This window comes from Protopterus annectens, chromosome 6.part0, assembly GCF_019279795.1.
Source record: "Protopterus annectens isolate FY-2018-M chromosome 6.part0, PAN1.0, whole genome shotgun sequence".
Taxonomy (NCBI): Eukaryota; Metazoa; Chordata; order Ceratodontiformes; family Protopteridae; genus Protopterus; species Protopterus annectens.
The window spans coordinates 1,245,654,724-1,245,670,628 of record NC_056737.1 but is presented as its reverse complement, the minus strand read 5'-3'; the positions used below and the strand labels follow the sequence as shown (position 1 = coordinate 1,245,670,628).

General features: G+C 41.0%; 1 non-coding gene across 1 annotated transcript; it reads left to right on the top strand.

Moving 5' to 3' along the window:
• Positions 1-546: 546 nt before the first annotated feature.
• Positions 547-708, top strand: LOC122805065. Its single transcript, XR_006365293.1, has one exon. It is a non-coding gene; the product is annotated as a U1 spliceosomal RNA (small nuclear RNA).
• Positions 709-15,905: the final 15,197 nt, after the last annotated feature.

The window sequence follows — 15,905 nt, the reverse complement described above, 5'->3', positions numbered from 1 at the left end:
AAGTTATGCACTTACTATAATGTTGCATGTTTGTTGCCCAGCTCGCCTTCATTCTGGCATCCCACCCTCCTTCCTCCTCCTTTGCTCCTGGAGAATCAGGTGGATAATTCTATTTATATTTGGATTACGGAGTCTCTGATTCCCTTATGGGTCTTATCTGCACAAAATGATTTATTGTTACATGATATTTATTCTTTCTCTTGTAAACAAGATCTGGGTAATCTTCACTGAGCATCATGGTATAGGACATAGCCTCGAGCCAGTGGAAGCTTTCGAGCTTTTGAATTAGGCCGAGTCGGAACCGATGCTCTGTTCCTAACCAAACCAGCATAGAATGAAGGTGAGATGGACAACAAACATGGAACATTATGGTGAGTACCTAACTTCTTATTACTTCTCTATGTCTAGATCAAGCTTTGTTAGGACCACTCTCCAGCTGTTTCTGGTCTTTTCTCCTTCCACTTCCCAAATGTAGTTAGCTAAGGTAATCTACTCATATAGCTAAGGCTACTGTAGCAGTGATCAGTATGATAAACATAATACAGTATGGTTTTCTGGCAATGGGATTGCTATGATCAGGATTGTGTTTTTTCAGGGTGGGGCTCTTCCAGGCACACTTGGTTGGGTTGACCCCTCTGGTTTCCCCTGGTGTGGGAAACTCAGATGCATGGTTTTTGATAGTGGGGGCTGTATTTGAGCAGTTCTCTAAACAAATGAGCATAATACAGCTGTATAAGTAAAACGTACCATAACAATAGATGTTCAAATGATCACTGCTGCAATAGCCACTCCCTTCCTCATTCCCTTTGTTTTTTGGTGCATTTTTTATGACAGGGTGAAGGCATTTTTTGGATGTTCCTAGCATTAACCTTTCAGGGCTCAGCCTCTCCCCCTACTGGCAGGAAAGATCTGAAGTGCTTTACACCCAAACTTGTGTTTTAGTCAGCTCAGCTTGAGCTGCATGACAGTTTGGGAGCCCAGAAGATGCCATGAAGTTTTGGAAGCCGGCTGGCTGTTATATCCTTGATAGGATATAAGCCATCCTGCTAATGCTACTGCAACAGTGATCATTCAAACATCTACTGTCTAAGTTTTACTTACACAACTATAGTTTACTCAACCTATAAGAGTGGAGACTCAAAAACAATCCACATGAGCTCCTCCCTCTTTAATGTTTGTATAAAGAACATTTTTTCTTCCTGATTACTAATTAACAAAAATTAATTGCATGCAAAATTCAACATTATTACACTCTTTACATTCAGACTCATTCATTAAACAGTCTCAAAGCCATCACTGACTCTCATTCTGAAAGGTAAAAAGCTGGTTAGATTACTTCTAAACCCCAATAAAATAAAATTAAAACTAGCCACTTTTAGAGCTTCAGAGTCAATTTTATTTACTTTATTATACTACCAACCAATAAAACTAGAGTTGAAACTATATGTAACAGAACACTTTGAGAGTAATAATAGGACAGCATCTAAAACTTGAGTAACATGAACTAGGACTGCTTTGTACAGCAAAGCCCTATTCGCCATACCAGCATGCATTATTACTGCAGCTTGTGTATTCTTATCGCAGACCTCGTATATACCCTATCAGTTTTCTCTAAATAAAACAGTCAGTTAGCTAAAAGTACAGTTTTGTACCTACCATAAATGTAGATGTTCGAGTGCATACACTGCTGCAGTCATTACACTTGGGTTATCCTGCCATCAGGCGGTTCCCCAGCCGGCCTGAGTTCCAAAGTCCTGGTCCGGCGTCAGTTGCTGTCGCCTCCTCCCTGATGTCAGTGCAATAGGGGTATATAACATGCAGCCGACGCCATTTTCTTCAGTTTTTCTTGCCCCAGATGTCAGGTGCCCCCAAAAGGTAGGCAATTCAAATTGTTAATGAAACATACATAAGAAAAGCAATCAACAACTTTCAGCTACCAGCAAATACTCCCCATAGGAAGTAAAGGGTAGAAGACATAGGTACGTAAAAGCAAGTAAGAGGGGAAGGAGGGAGGATAACCTGGACTGCAGCAGTGTATACACTCGGACATCTACATTTATGGTAGGCACAAAACTGTACTATGTTCATCGTGTTACACTGCTGCAGTCATTACAGTTGGGTAGAATCCCAAAGCTGAGGTAGGGTGGCTGGTTCTATAAGGCATTATGGGTGGCCTTGGCCCTGCAGCACTGCAGTGGCAAAGCCAGCTCTGGATTTAGAGTATAGAGGCAGATGGTAATGCTTGGTGAAGGTATGTACAGAACTCCAAGTTGCTGCTTCCAAAATGTCCTTGGTAGGTACTCCTCTGAGGTAGGCAGTTGAAGTGGCTGTTTCCCTGGTGGAGTGAGATCTAATGCTGTTAGGTACAGGTTTCCCATGGTGTGTATAGCAGACATGTATACAGTGTCCTATCCATTTTGAAATGGTCTGTTTAGAAATGGCTTTTCCCTGTGCTCCTGCAGCATATGCTACCAATAATTGCTCAGTTTTTCTGAAAGCTTTGGTTTTGTCCAAGTAAAAGCGTAATTGCCTGTGTTTGTCCAAAGAATGCAGTAGTCTCTCCCCTTTATTCTGTGGATTTGGATAAAAAGTTGGCAAGTGAATAGTTTGGTTTAGAGCCACACTTGATACCACCTTTGGCATAAAAGTAGGGTTAGTTCTTAAAGACACCCTGCCTTGGTGGAAAATAATGAAAGGTTCCACTGCCATTAGTGCCTGTAATTCTGAAACTCTTCATGCTGATGTTATTGCCAGGAGCAGAGCAGTTTTCCCAAGAGATATATTTCAAATCTGCTGTGTTAGATGGCTCTAAAGGAGGTAAAGTTAATTTTTCCAACACGAAGTTGAGGTCCCAAGTTGGTGTAGGTGTTCTACGGGGCAGTCTTATGTTTTTAGCCCCTCTGAGGTACCGTTTTAGCAAGGGATTAGAGAAAATTGGTGGATCTGTGTTGTAATGAGCAGAGATGGCAGAGGCGTGGATCTTGATGGATGAAAAGGAGAGGCCTTTGTCCAGCATCTCAGTTAAATATTGTAGTATCTGAGGAATATTTGGGACAAGAGGGTTAAGGCTGTGAACCTGGTTCCAGGCACAGAATCTCTTCCATTTATCCGAATAGGCTTTCCTGGTACTAGGCCTTCTGGCCTCCAGAATGACATCCATAACAGCTTTGGACAGAGGTATTGCTTGCTTGACTAAGGAATCTTCCATGCAGCCAGGTTTAAAGTCTTTAGCTGGCTGTGAAGTATCTGATTGTTGTGCTTTGTCAGAAGATGTGGGATTTGAGGCAAAATCCTGGGTAGTCCTTGTGCTAAGTTCTTTAAGATTGGGTACCAGTGCTGGAGTGGCCAGTCTGGTGCAATCTGGATCATCTTTGGCTCTTCTTGCCTGGCTTTTACGAGTACCTTTGGAAGGAGAGGTAGTGGTGGGAAAGCATATACTTGTAGGTTTTTCCAGCTGAATGAGAGGGCATCCACTTTCCATGCTTGTGGATGGTAAGTCCTTGTGCAGAATTTCTGTAGCTGGCAGTTCATTGGTGATACAAACAGATCTATGTCCGGGCTCCACCATTTTTGTGTTATCATTCTGAATATTTGTGGATTCAATTCCCATTCATGGGGATCCATGATGTTTCTGCTTAAGTCATCTGCCAGTGTGTTTTTCTCTCCTGGCAGGAATTGTGCTTGCAGATGAACTTGATAGGTTAGAGCTGTGTTCCACAAGATCATGGCTTGACTGCAGAGGGGATAAGAGTGAGTGCCCCCTTGCTTGTTTATGTACCATGTAACTGTGGTGTTGTCTGTCTTTAGTAGTAGTTGTCCTGGATGCAGAAGTTCCTTGAAGGCTATAAGGGCATTTTGTACAGCTAGCATCTCTTTTTGATTGATGTAAAGATGCCTTTGTTCTGTGGGCCACTTGCCCTGAATACATTTTCCTGCCATGTGTGCTCCCCAGGCGTAATCCAATGCATCTGTTGTCAGTGTTTGCCTGGCTGTGGGTTGATTGAAAGATTGTCCCTTGTTGAGGTGACATGCTTGAGCCCACCATCGAAACTCTTGTTGAAGGCAAGGAATTAGTGGTATAACTGTTTCCAAACTTTGACAGTGTTGAGACCAGACACTCTTTAGGTACCATTGTACTTTCCTCATATGCAGTCTGGCATATGGAATTAGTAGTATGCAAGATGCCATGTAACCCAAGGCCTGCAGAATTTTTCTTGCAGGGAGTTGGGCTCTTGTTGCCATCAATTGAAAATATTGAGTCAGTTGTCCTTGCTTGTCTGGCATGAGATAAGCCATCTGGGCCATTGTATTCAAGCTGGCACCCAGGAATATTATCTCTTGTGAGGGCACTAGTTTTGATTTATTTTTGTTTACTGTGTACCCTAGGCAACTTAATAACTTTTTTACAAATGCCAGATGCTTTAGAAGAATGTCCTTGCTCTCTGCTTGAATCAGGCAGTCGTCCAGGTACTGATAAATTTGAATTCCTTTCTGTCTGCAAAATGCAATTACTTGTGTCAGGCACTTTGTGAAGACGCTGGGCACAGTAGATAAGCCAAAGGGCAGTGCATAGAATTGGTAGTGCATTGAACCAGCTATGAATATGAGGTATCTTCTGCAGTTTTGTCTGATAGGGACATGCAGGTATGCCTCCTTGAGGTCCAAGGTTACGAGCCAAGCTTTCTTGCCTAGCATGGGAAGAAGCTGCTGTAGTGTCAACATTTTGAATTTCGGAACATCCAGGTAAGTGTTTAGAGAAGAAAGATCCAGAATGGGCCTCCAGGCTTTGTCCTTTCTGGGAACCAGAAAGAGTCTTGAGTAAAATCCTTGTCCTTGCTTCTGTGCTGGTACCTTTTGAATATCTCTCATGTCCATGAGTGCTGTAATTTGTTTTTGAGCCTCTGCCCATTGATTTGGTGGCAGATTTGGCATTCTTTTTAACCTTGGCAGAGTGTGAAAGTGGAACCTGTAACCTTGAGATACAATGTTGAGAACCCATTTGTCTTTGGTGATCATATGCCAATTGTGATAGAAAAGTGCCAATTTTCCTCCCAAGGGGGCTGCCAAAAGAGAACTGTTTGGCAGCTGTAGTGGGAAGTCATTGGGGCTGTTTTTTATATGGTTGCGGCCTGTCTTCCCCTTCTTTCTGGCCTGATGCACCCCATTGTCGAGGCCTGTAAGGACCTTGTGGTTAACCTCTACCTCTTGGATGTCTGTATCTGCCCCTTTGAGGTCTGTCTGTAACTGGAAAGGACCAATGCTTTTTTGGCCAATTTCTGCTAAATCGAGGAGGCTGAACCTGTAAGAAATCCTTCACTGTTTGCATAGATTTTGCCTTACCCTCCATTTTATTTAATTCCTCTTCTGTCTTAACTCCAAATAACACACCCTGCTGCAAAGGTGCAGCCAAGAGTTTTGCTTTAACATGATCTGGTAATGTGTGTTCTTTTAACCAAGCATGTCTTCTAATGACAGAACCTGTAACTGCTGCTCTACAGGAGGCCTCTAAAGAATCAAAACCACATTGCAAAGTATATTTTCCCAATTGTTCAGCTGCATGCAATAAATCCTGCATTTCCTTAAAATTAGGAGGATCTTAGTCTTTTTCCAAGAGATATATTTTAAATCTGCTGTGTTAGCTGGCTCAAAAGGAGGTAAAGTTAATTTTTCCAACACGAAGTTGCGGTCCCAAGTTGGAGTAGGTGCTCTACGGGATGGTCTTATGTTTTTAGCCCCTCTGAGGTACTGTTTTAGCAAGGGATTAGAGAAAATTGGTGGATCCATGTTGTAATGAGCAGAGATGGCAGAGCCATAGATCTTGATGGATGAAAAGGAGAGGCCTTTGTCCAGCATCTCAGTTAAATATTGTAGTCTCTGAGGAATATTTGGTACAAGAGGGTCAAGGCTGTGAGCCTGGTTCCAGGTACAGAATCTCTTCCATTTATCCAAATAGGCTTTCCTGGTACTAGGGCTTCTGGCCTCCAGAATGACATCCATAACTGCTTTGGAGAGAGGCATTGCTTGCTTGACTAAGGAATCTTCCATACAGCCAGGTTTAAAGTCTTTAGCTGGCTGTGAAGTATCTGATTGTTGTGCTGAGTCAGACGATGTGGGATTTGAGGCAAAATCCAGGGTGGTCCTTGTGCTAAGTTCTTTAAGATTGGGTACCAGTGCTGGCGTGGCCAGTCTGGTGCAATCAGGATCATCTTTGGCTCTTCTTGCCTGGCTTTTACGAGTACCTTTGGAAGGAGAGGTAGTGGTGGGAAAGCATATACTTTTAGGTTTTTCCAGCTGAATGAGAGGGCATTCACTTTCCATGCTTGTGGATGGTAAGTCCTTGTGCAGAATTTCTGTAGCTGGCAGTACATTGGGGATGCAAACAGATTTATGTCTGGGCTCCACTATTTTTGTGTTATCATTCTGAATATTTGTGGATTCAATTCCCTTTCGTGGGGATCCATGATGTTTCTGCTTATGTCGTCTGCTAGTGTGTTTTTCTCTCCTGGCAAGAATTGTGCTTGCAGGATGAACTTGATAGGTTAGAGCTGTGTTCCACAAGGTCATGGCTTGTCTGAAGAGGGGATAAGAGTGAGTGCCCCCTTGCTTGTTTATGTACCACATAACTGTGGTGTTGTCTTTCTTTAGTAGTAGTTGTCCTGGGCGCAGAAGTTCCTTGAAGGCTATAAGGGCATTTTGTACAGCTAGCATCTCTTTTTGATTGATGTGAAGATGCCTTTTTTTCTGCGGGTCACTTGCCCTGAATACATTTTCCTGCCATGTGTGCTCCCCAGGCGTAATCCGATGCATCTGTTGTTAGTGTTTGCCTGGCTGTGGGTTGAGTGAAAGACTGTCCCTTGTTGAGGTGACAAGCTTGAGCCCACCATCGAAACTCTTGTTGAAGGCAAGGAAATTAGTGGTATAACTGTTTCCAAACTTTGACAGTGTTGAGACCAGACACTCTTTAGGTACCATTGTAGTTTCCTCATATGCAGTCTGGCATATGGAATTAGTAGTATGCAAGATGCCATGTAACCCAAGGCCTGCAGAATTTTTCTTGCAGGGAGTTGGGTTCTTGTTGCCATCAACTGAAAATATTTAGTCAGTTGTCCTTGCTTGTCTGGCGTGAGATAAGCCATCTGGGCCATTGTATTCAAGCTGGCACCCAGGAATATTATCTCTTGTGAGGGCACTAGTTTTGATTTCTTTTTGTTTACTGTGTACCCTATGCAACTTAATAACTTTTTTACAAATGCCAGATGCTTTAGAAGAATGTCCTTGCTCTCTGCTTGAATCAGGCAGTCATCCAGGTACTGATAAATTTGAATTCCTTTCTGTCTGCAAAATGCAATTACTTGTGCCAGGCACTTTGTGAAGACCCTGGGCGCAGTAGATAAGCCAAAGGGCTGTGCATAGAATTGGTAGTGCATTGAACCAGCTATGAATATGAGGTATCTTCTGCAGTTTTGTCTGATAGGGACATGCAGGTATGCCTCCTTGAGGTCCAAGGTTACGAGCCAAGCTTTCTTGCCTAGCATGGGAAGAAGCTGCTGTAGTGTCAACATTTTGAATTTCAGAACATCCAGGTAAGTGTTTAGAGAAGAAAGATCCAGAATGGGCCTCAAGGCTTTGTCCTTTCTGGGAACCAGAAAGAGTCTTGAGTAAAAGCCTTGTCCTTGCTTCTGTGGTGGTACCTTTTGAATAGCTCTCATATCCATGAGTGCTGTAATTTGTTTTTGAGCCTCTGCCCATTGATTTGGTGGCAGATTTGGCATTCCTTTTAACCTTGGCAGAGTGTGAAAGTGGAACCTGTAACCTTGAGATACAATGTTGAGAACCCATTTGTCTTTGGTGATCATATGCCAATTGTGATAGAAAAGTGCCAATTTTCTTCCCAAGGGGGCTGCCAAGAGAGAACTGTTTGGCAGCTGTAGTGGGAAGTCATTGGGGCTATTTTTTATATGGTTGGGGCCTGTATTCCCCTTCTTTCTGGCCTGATGCGCCCCATTGTCGAGGCCTGTAAGGACCTTGTGGTTGACCTTTACCTCTTGGACGTATGTATCTGCCCCTTTGTGGTCTGTCTGTAACTGGAAAGGACCAATTCTTTGTTAGCCAATTTCTGCTAAATCGAGGAGGCTGAACCTGTAAGAAATCCTTCACCGTTTGCATAGATTTTGCCTTATCCTCCATTTTATTTAATACCTCTTCTGTCTTAACTCCAAATAACACATCCTGCTGCAAAGGTGCATCAAATAGTTTTGCTTTAACATGATCTGGTAACATATGTTCTTTTAACCAAGCATGTCTTCTAATGACAGAACCTGTAACTGCTGCTCTACAGGTGGCCTCTAAAGAATCAAAACCACATTGCAAAGTATGTTTTCCCACTTGTTCAGCTGCATGCAATAAATCCTGCATTTCCTTAAAATTAGGAGGATCTGAGTCTTGAAGCATTTTTTGTTTCAACTGAGACATCAAAAATTGCTGATATTTTAGCATGTGAAACTGGCAGTTTAAGGCCCTCATTGCTAAAGTTGCAGAAGTATATACTTTCTTCCCCCATCTGTCTAATGCTCTGGAATCTCTGTCAGAGAGGACTAGATTCTTTGCTGATGCGGCCTTGACCCCTTTGGGTCCCTGAGAAATGGTTTCAGGGTCAGCAACAGGGCTTTTATAAAGAAATTTGTGAGAGTCAGGGACTCTGTAGTATCTGTCAGGCTTAACTGGGGCTGGAGGTAAAGAATCAGGATTTAAGATGGATTCAGTGTAAACATCATCCACAATATCTAACATTGGCGGAGATGAAGGGGTCTGTGTTGAGGTGATAAAAGGAAATCTCAGAGCCTTTTCTTGGATTCTGAGTAATCCTGGCCTTCCCAATGGAAATGCTCCCTCATGGTATGTAAGGTTTCCCCAAAGGAGTAGTCCTCAGGCGGAGAGGCTGATGAAATTGATTCCTCAGCATCAGAATCCTCATAAGGGGCTAAAGAATATCCTAGGTCTGAGGAAGAATCTGAGGAGATGGATACCTGGTCGGATGAGTCATAGTCTGCATCCTGTCTAGGCCTTTGATCAGGAGGGGGATGGGACCCCCTGATCAGAGCGATTAGGTCTTCGGCCATTTTGAGCATTTGTCTGTTAGGCATGGAGGCCTGTCTTGGAGAATGCTGTATTTGTTTCTTTGTTTTTAAAGGAGGTTTAGACTTAAGCTACGGGTTGTTCAGCTACTCCTGATCCCTCTGAAGGGTTAGTTTTGGTAGGCTGAAAATCTTGTGCATCCAAAGGCCCAGCCATCTCCAAGTGGAAGTCTGAGGCGGCCTGTGATTCTAAAGAAGCGGTCGTCAGAGGCTGCGAAGGTGCCTCGCTGAAAATCGGAGAACCGGTGACTGGCCTAGAAGAGGCTTCATCTTCAGTTTTGGGCCTCGGATGCCTAACCTTGTCTTTGCGCTTTTTATGTATTCCGGTCGTCGGAAGTTCCGATGGCATGATGTAATTGAATTTTCTGCCAAAATAATGTCAGGCAAAATCAAACCGACGTTTAATAGTGCGCTTTTTAAACCTAGCACAAAACCGACGACCAGTGATGTCGTGGTCTGGGCCTAGGCATGGGATACAATAAGAATGGAAATCCTTATGAGGTATTTGCTTTCCACAAGAAATACAGTTATTAACTTTTACTGACATTGGTCTGAGGCAAGAAAAAGTTTCCCCAATGGGGTACTTAGCTTTGTAGAAGACTTCGGTTCTGGATTCGGAATTAAAATTTCAGGAGTTGGCCGACCAGCACTTGCGAACTGCTTTTGCTTCAGGCACCGCGCGGCAAGAAAGACTGAAGAAAATGGCGTCGGCTGCATCTTATATAGCCCTGTTGCACTGACGTCAGGGAGGAGGCGACAACAACCGACGCCGGACCAAGACTTTGGAACTCAGGCCGGCTGGGAAACTGTCTGACGGCAGGATAACCCAAGTGTAATGACTGCAGCAGTGTAACACGATGGACATCCAAAGCACAGCTATAACAAACAAAATGTGCAGCAAATGTCAGCAGCAGAACTCATCACAGTTTAGTACTAACACATCTAAACTGTCTGGAGCTATATAAACTACTGACATACTCACACATCAGTATGGCCTATAATTTGACCTAAGTCCTGTTAAATGCCCAGATACCAGGCAATTAATGAGCTAATATGTATTAAAAAGAACAAAGATCTGAAAAGCAACACTTAGCACTTGGATAAAAAGCAAACAGTCACAGTGAGGACACAATGGATGCAGTAAATACTCCAAATCTATGTGATTCATTCCCATTTACCATCAGAAAAATATTATCTTAGAAACACTTTGAAACATCAGTAAAAAGGCACTTATACAAAAATAGACCTGTCAATTGCTGCATTTCAAAACCAAGTTTCATGTTATTCTAACACACTTTACCGTATTACCTCAAACTCCTCTAAACAAAATATCCCTACTGCTTAGTAAGGTACTTTCTAATCTCCTTTTCATAGTATAGTCACACTGTACTTTGTCTCTTATTAGTAGTTACCAGTTTATTTATTTATTTATTCATTTATTTATTTCACTTTGGTAAACACGTAAATGAACTAGTCAAAAGACCCTTTTCAGTCATGACCTGGGCACCATGGGCAACAGAACAGCAAGATTACGGTAATTAGGTAAAACTGAACAAACGGGTCTGCAACTAGTAATTAACATAAACGAATTGGTTATAACAAACTAAGTAAATATAACAAACTGAACAGCAACAGAAGTAGTCATACATCAAGAGCTACAATGTATTATATTCATTGAATGTAGAAGAGGACTGAGGCTTTTTTTCTTTTTAACTATCATCTTTAAAGCATGTACAGGTAAATTCTTTGAATAGGTTTTCTTTTGTTTTTTAAACATATGCAGTGACTGTTGTTGGCTGAATTCTACTGACAAGTGATTTTAAACAGTAGTGGTAAGTTTTGAATATGTCTTTTGTTTACTAGGTGTGGTCTACTAAGAGTTCAAAGGTAAGGGCTGGGGTAGCTGCCCTTGTGGACCATTTTAACCCTAGCCTATTTTTCTTAGGGGAGAATCAAACCCTGTGTCTCTTGTCTGTGAGGTAAACACCTTAACCTATATGGCAATGCCCAATCGCTTATTTTGGGTTTTCTCTACTGTAATACGTTTGTTGTATAATAATGCATTTTGTTTTAAAGGGAGGCGAATGCCCTTGTTAAAGGTGGGAGCTAAGTAAAAAGGAGCTATGCTATACATTGGTAACCATATGAGGCCTTTTAAGATGTTGCAGAGATAGATACAGGTATCTGGCAGTAGAACAAATGCATGTAATTTATTTTCAGCCATCTGAAGTCTGTTGGTGTTGGAGCCTGAATCAAGAGCTAATAGTGGTGGGCCAAGTTCAAATTTTGAAATAAGGATGTTACTTGCTAGAGCCTGGTGGGCAGTGGGGGTGAGGCTCTTTCAGCAGACCTCCAGCTGCACATATGCTTTACCAACATCTATCTGTATGAATGGAAAAAGATGTCTATTGTTTGACCCAGGCATCTTTGTTTGGTAACATTTGTGAGCTTGCTACCATTTTTATCTCATTTTAACAGTGGAAAGAAACCTATTAATTTTTGTATTATTGCAGACAAGTTTAAGCCAGATTTGTCTGGGTTCACTAGGAGTTTGTCTTGTGCCCAGTTGCACAGCATGGTCAATGAGGTGTACAACTTCTGCTGAAGATCATTAGAAGTTTAACTAGCTTCAGGAAGTAGGAGGTCATCTATGTATATAATTAACTTGAGATTTGCAATGTCAGAGGTTTAGTCATTAATAAATAGAGAAAACAGAAGGGGGCACAGAGTGAACCCCTGAGGGATACCAGTATTAGGTTTTCCAGATTCAAACATGATTTTGGCATATACCTGAAAGGTTTTTTTTTATTTAGGTAGGTTATTCATATCATTAAAGATATTGTCAGTAAAAGTGTATAAAGCTGCTAAGGTGCTAAGGGAATTAATTGCAGAATCCATGTTGCTCATCTCATGATAAGCCACATTTTTATGCATTCAGTTGTTTGTAAATGAATGTTTCAAATACTTTGGCTGATGGACAAAGTTAGCAATCGGTCTGTAATCTTTGCATTCAGTAGGAGAAGAGATCTTAAAAGAGGAATATTGATTTAATTTTTGAAGGATGTGGGAAATATACTAGTGGGTAATGACAGACTAAATACATGAGTAAGTGGTTTTGCCAATCTACCATTATTACCCACCACCCCAGCATTGCTAATGTTCCTACAAACATCCGTTAAACCTTGTAGCAGCATGCAAACATTTCAGTGGTTTTAAGCCGGAAGGCATACCACCTGCATACACATATATTTCTAAAGATACTTCTTCTAATGGCATAAATATTAATAGCTCTCATCCAGTAACGGACAAATCTTAACAGAACCAGGAAAAAATCCAGAAATAATCAGGTACAACCAGGGAGGGACACTTTTAAAATATTAGTACTGTTAACTAGAAACATAGACAGAATAAGGGAATGTGAATTAATACACATATTTTGAAGTAAATGAAGTATAACTGTAATTATTTGCATTATTTATTAAGTGCAATTCACCATTTTTTCTCCAAAAGTCATCAGTTTTAGGAAGGATTAAGAGTTAAATTTTGAGTCAAAATCAGGGCTGTCCCTAAAAATCACGGACAGTTGAGAGGTATGAATAAATCTCTTGTAAAAACTGTAACATTCTGTGCAGTATTATAACAGTTCCTATAAATCTATCTTTTCTATACATGCATATCTGTCTGTCTGTCTATCTGTCTTGCTATCTTTCAAAAATGCACATGTAATAATAGCCAGAATGATAGAACATATTGATATGTGTATAGCATGGACTTTTTTGTCTGGTTTTCCCACTGGGCCTCCACAGAAAAGGGGCATTGCCCAATCGGAATTTCTTTGTAAGACAGAATAAATAAATAAAATGAGTAAACATTTCATAGAATGTTTTGGGGAATTTTTATCTTCTTCTGCAGTGTGTGGAAGAGTGGCCAAATTGACGGACACCAGCCTCTTCCTCCTCCTCCCTGCTGCAAGCAATATCGAAAAATGTAGGACAAATCTGACACCATGACGGGATGAATGCATTCATTTAAGATGCTTTGAAATGAACTGCACATATCTTTGACTGTATTTTAGTTGTAGCTCTTTATCTAGGCTCCCCCTTCCTTCCTTGTGTGAGAAATGTAAATTATATGTCTGCATGTCTTACTGTGTTTAAAATGGACATATCAGTGAATATTTCCTTTTGTTAATTCATATGTACATAGGTTCATATGAATAAACTAGACTAATAATTGCTAGGGCCTTTACATGCCTGGCATGCAACCCAAATTCTTCCCGCAAGTTTTATGTTTTAGATGTTTATATGGGGCGTGATTGTTGGTTATGACATAATTTAATTGCTACCTTTTTCCATCACAGACATAGGCACTAGATCAGGGATGCATTTCCAATTTCCCATCCAAAGGTCCAAGACAAATTACACTTAAATAGGGTTAGGGAGGAACTTTGCTTTTCATGGATGGGGTGCCTTTTCCAGAGAATGGGAATTCCTGAGATATTTACATGTCTCTCCAACATGTCCTGTTCATGTCACAAGGAAATTTTGATCTTAGGTCTATTAGTTCTGATGCTGTTAGTTTTGTGGATATGCAAATGTTTCATTAAAGTGGAGTCCATGCATGATTTGAATGCCAGGCATATATCTCCTAACAGTAGTCTGTACGAGACTGAGTAAAGAGATAGGGTTTGAGGTGATCCATGTATGACTTTGTGTTTATGCATTGTATTCTTTTTGTAAGGAACCTTTGCAGATGTTCTAGTTGTTGCACATGCCTGTTGGGTACAAAATAAAGGGGTCATTATATTCTATGATGGGTCTGATTTCTGCAGTTGTTCTAAATAGTGGGGATATTTGTAGCATTTCTATATTCTGGCTTGTATTTGGGCCTAGTGTTTGTGGAGACTGTGTGTCTGAGCACATATTCAGGGACATCTTGGTTTAGCCAAAGCCATCAGGCATTTCAGTGAGAGAGAATTGTTTGAGGTCATTGGCTGACTGAGGTCACCTGGACTACAGCTTAGACTAAGCACTTCATTGGTTTTTTTGAGATATCTTTCTTAAAAGCTGTCTCAGGTTTCAACTTTCTGTTACCAAAGAAGTTCAGTTGTGAGTGTTCTGCCATTTCACACTAAGCTGATAAAAGGAAGGACACTGAGGAAACTCGGAGCTATAATATATAACATTAACTATCCTGTTTTTTGTTTATCTTGTTCTTTATTTCTTTGTTATTTATAGCACTTTGTGTACTGTGTATTTTTCTAGCTAGTTTCACTGTGTGTGAGGTATTAACTGGAAATTGTCCACTTTTTTTAGCATCTGTTGGGTTGTTTGTCTCTGATAACTTGTTGCAGTTAAACTCTTTTTTCTAGAGGCTCCTTTAGCTGTTTAAAACTTTCATTTAAAGGCTCACTGCTGCTTTTCAGCTGTGAGAAACATTTCTGCAATTGTTCTAAGTAGTGGGGATATTTGTAGCATTTCTATATTCAGGCTTGTATTTGAGCCTAGTGTTTGTGGAGGCTGTGTGTCTGAGCACATATTCAGGGACATCTTGGTTTAGCCAAAGCCATCAGGCATTTCAGTGAGAGAGAATTGTTTGAGGTCATTGGCTGACTGAGGTCACCTGGACTACAGCTTAGACTAAGCACCTCATTGGTTCTTTTGAGATTTCTTTCTTAAAAGCTGTCTCAGGTTTCAACTTTCTGTTACCTAAGAAGTTCAGTTGTGAGTGTTCTGCCATTTCACACTGAGCTGATCGAAGGAAGGACACTGAGGAAAATTGGAGCTATAATATATAACATTAAGTATCCTGTTTTTTGTTTATTTTGTTCTTTATTTCTTTGTTATTTATAGCACTTTGTGTACTGTGCATTTTTTTAGCTAGTTTCACTGTATGTGAAGTATTAACTGGAAATTGTCCACTTTTATTAAGCATCTGTTGGGTTGTTTGCTTCTGATAACTTGTTGCAGTTAACTCTTTTTTCTAGAGGCTCATTTAGCTGTTTAAAACTTTCATTTAAAGGCTCACTGCTGCTTTTCAGCTGTGAGAAACATTTCTGCAGTTTGTTTCCCACCCTCACTGTTGATATAGTGTTTTTCTAGTTGGTGGCTTTGCAGTTGCCTGCCCTTAGTGTAAATTTGATCTGGGACCCTCCTCCCTGTCTAGTGTCATTACCTCATTCTACCCAGTACAGGGAGAACATTTGAGAAGGCCAATCAGCTTAGTTTCTGCTACTCCTTTCTCTCTTTCCTTTCTCTCTTTCCAATAAAAGAAAAAAAATTATCTGCTTTTACTGTATTTGTGTTTCTTCCTACTTTATTTTGCTTTTGCGTCATCTTAAAAGTACTCAATTGTATTTATTACTGCTTGGTGCAACTCATTCTAAGCCTTTTAGTTTAAGCACTTGGGCTTCAGACCAGTTGTTTTACATTAAGAAGGTTTGTGGTATGCACTGTAGTGACAGAACAGGTAGCTTACATCCTTCTAAGTTGGGAACTGCTGATTGAGGGATCAGTGTCTGTTATTCTAAAAGTGTATTAATTCTGGTTTAAGCACTTGGGCTTCAGGCCAGTTATTTTACATTAAGAGGGTTTGTGGTCTGCACTCTTGTGGGAGGAGAGGCTGGACTCTGCCCTTCTGAGCTGGGAATTTCTGGTTACAGGCTTATAGTGCCTGCATATTTGAACTGCTTCTTACTGAAATTGGTGCACCTTGTTTGCTGTAGCATAGACTAGATCCAGGCCTGCTGAATCTAGCTTTGTTTGTATAACT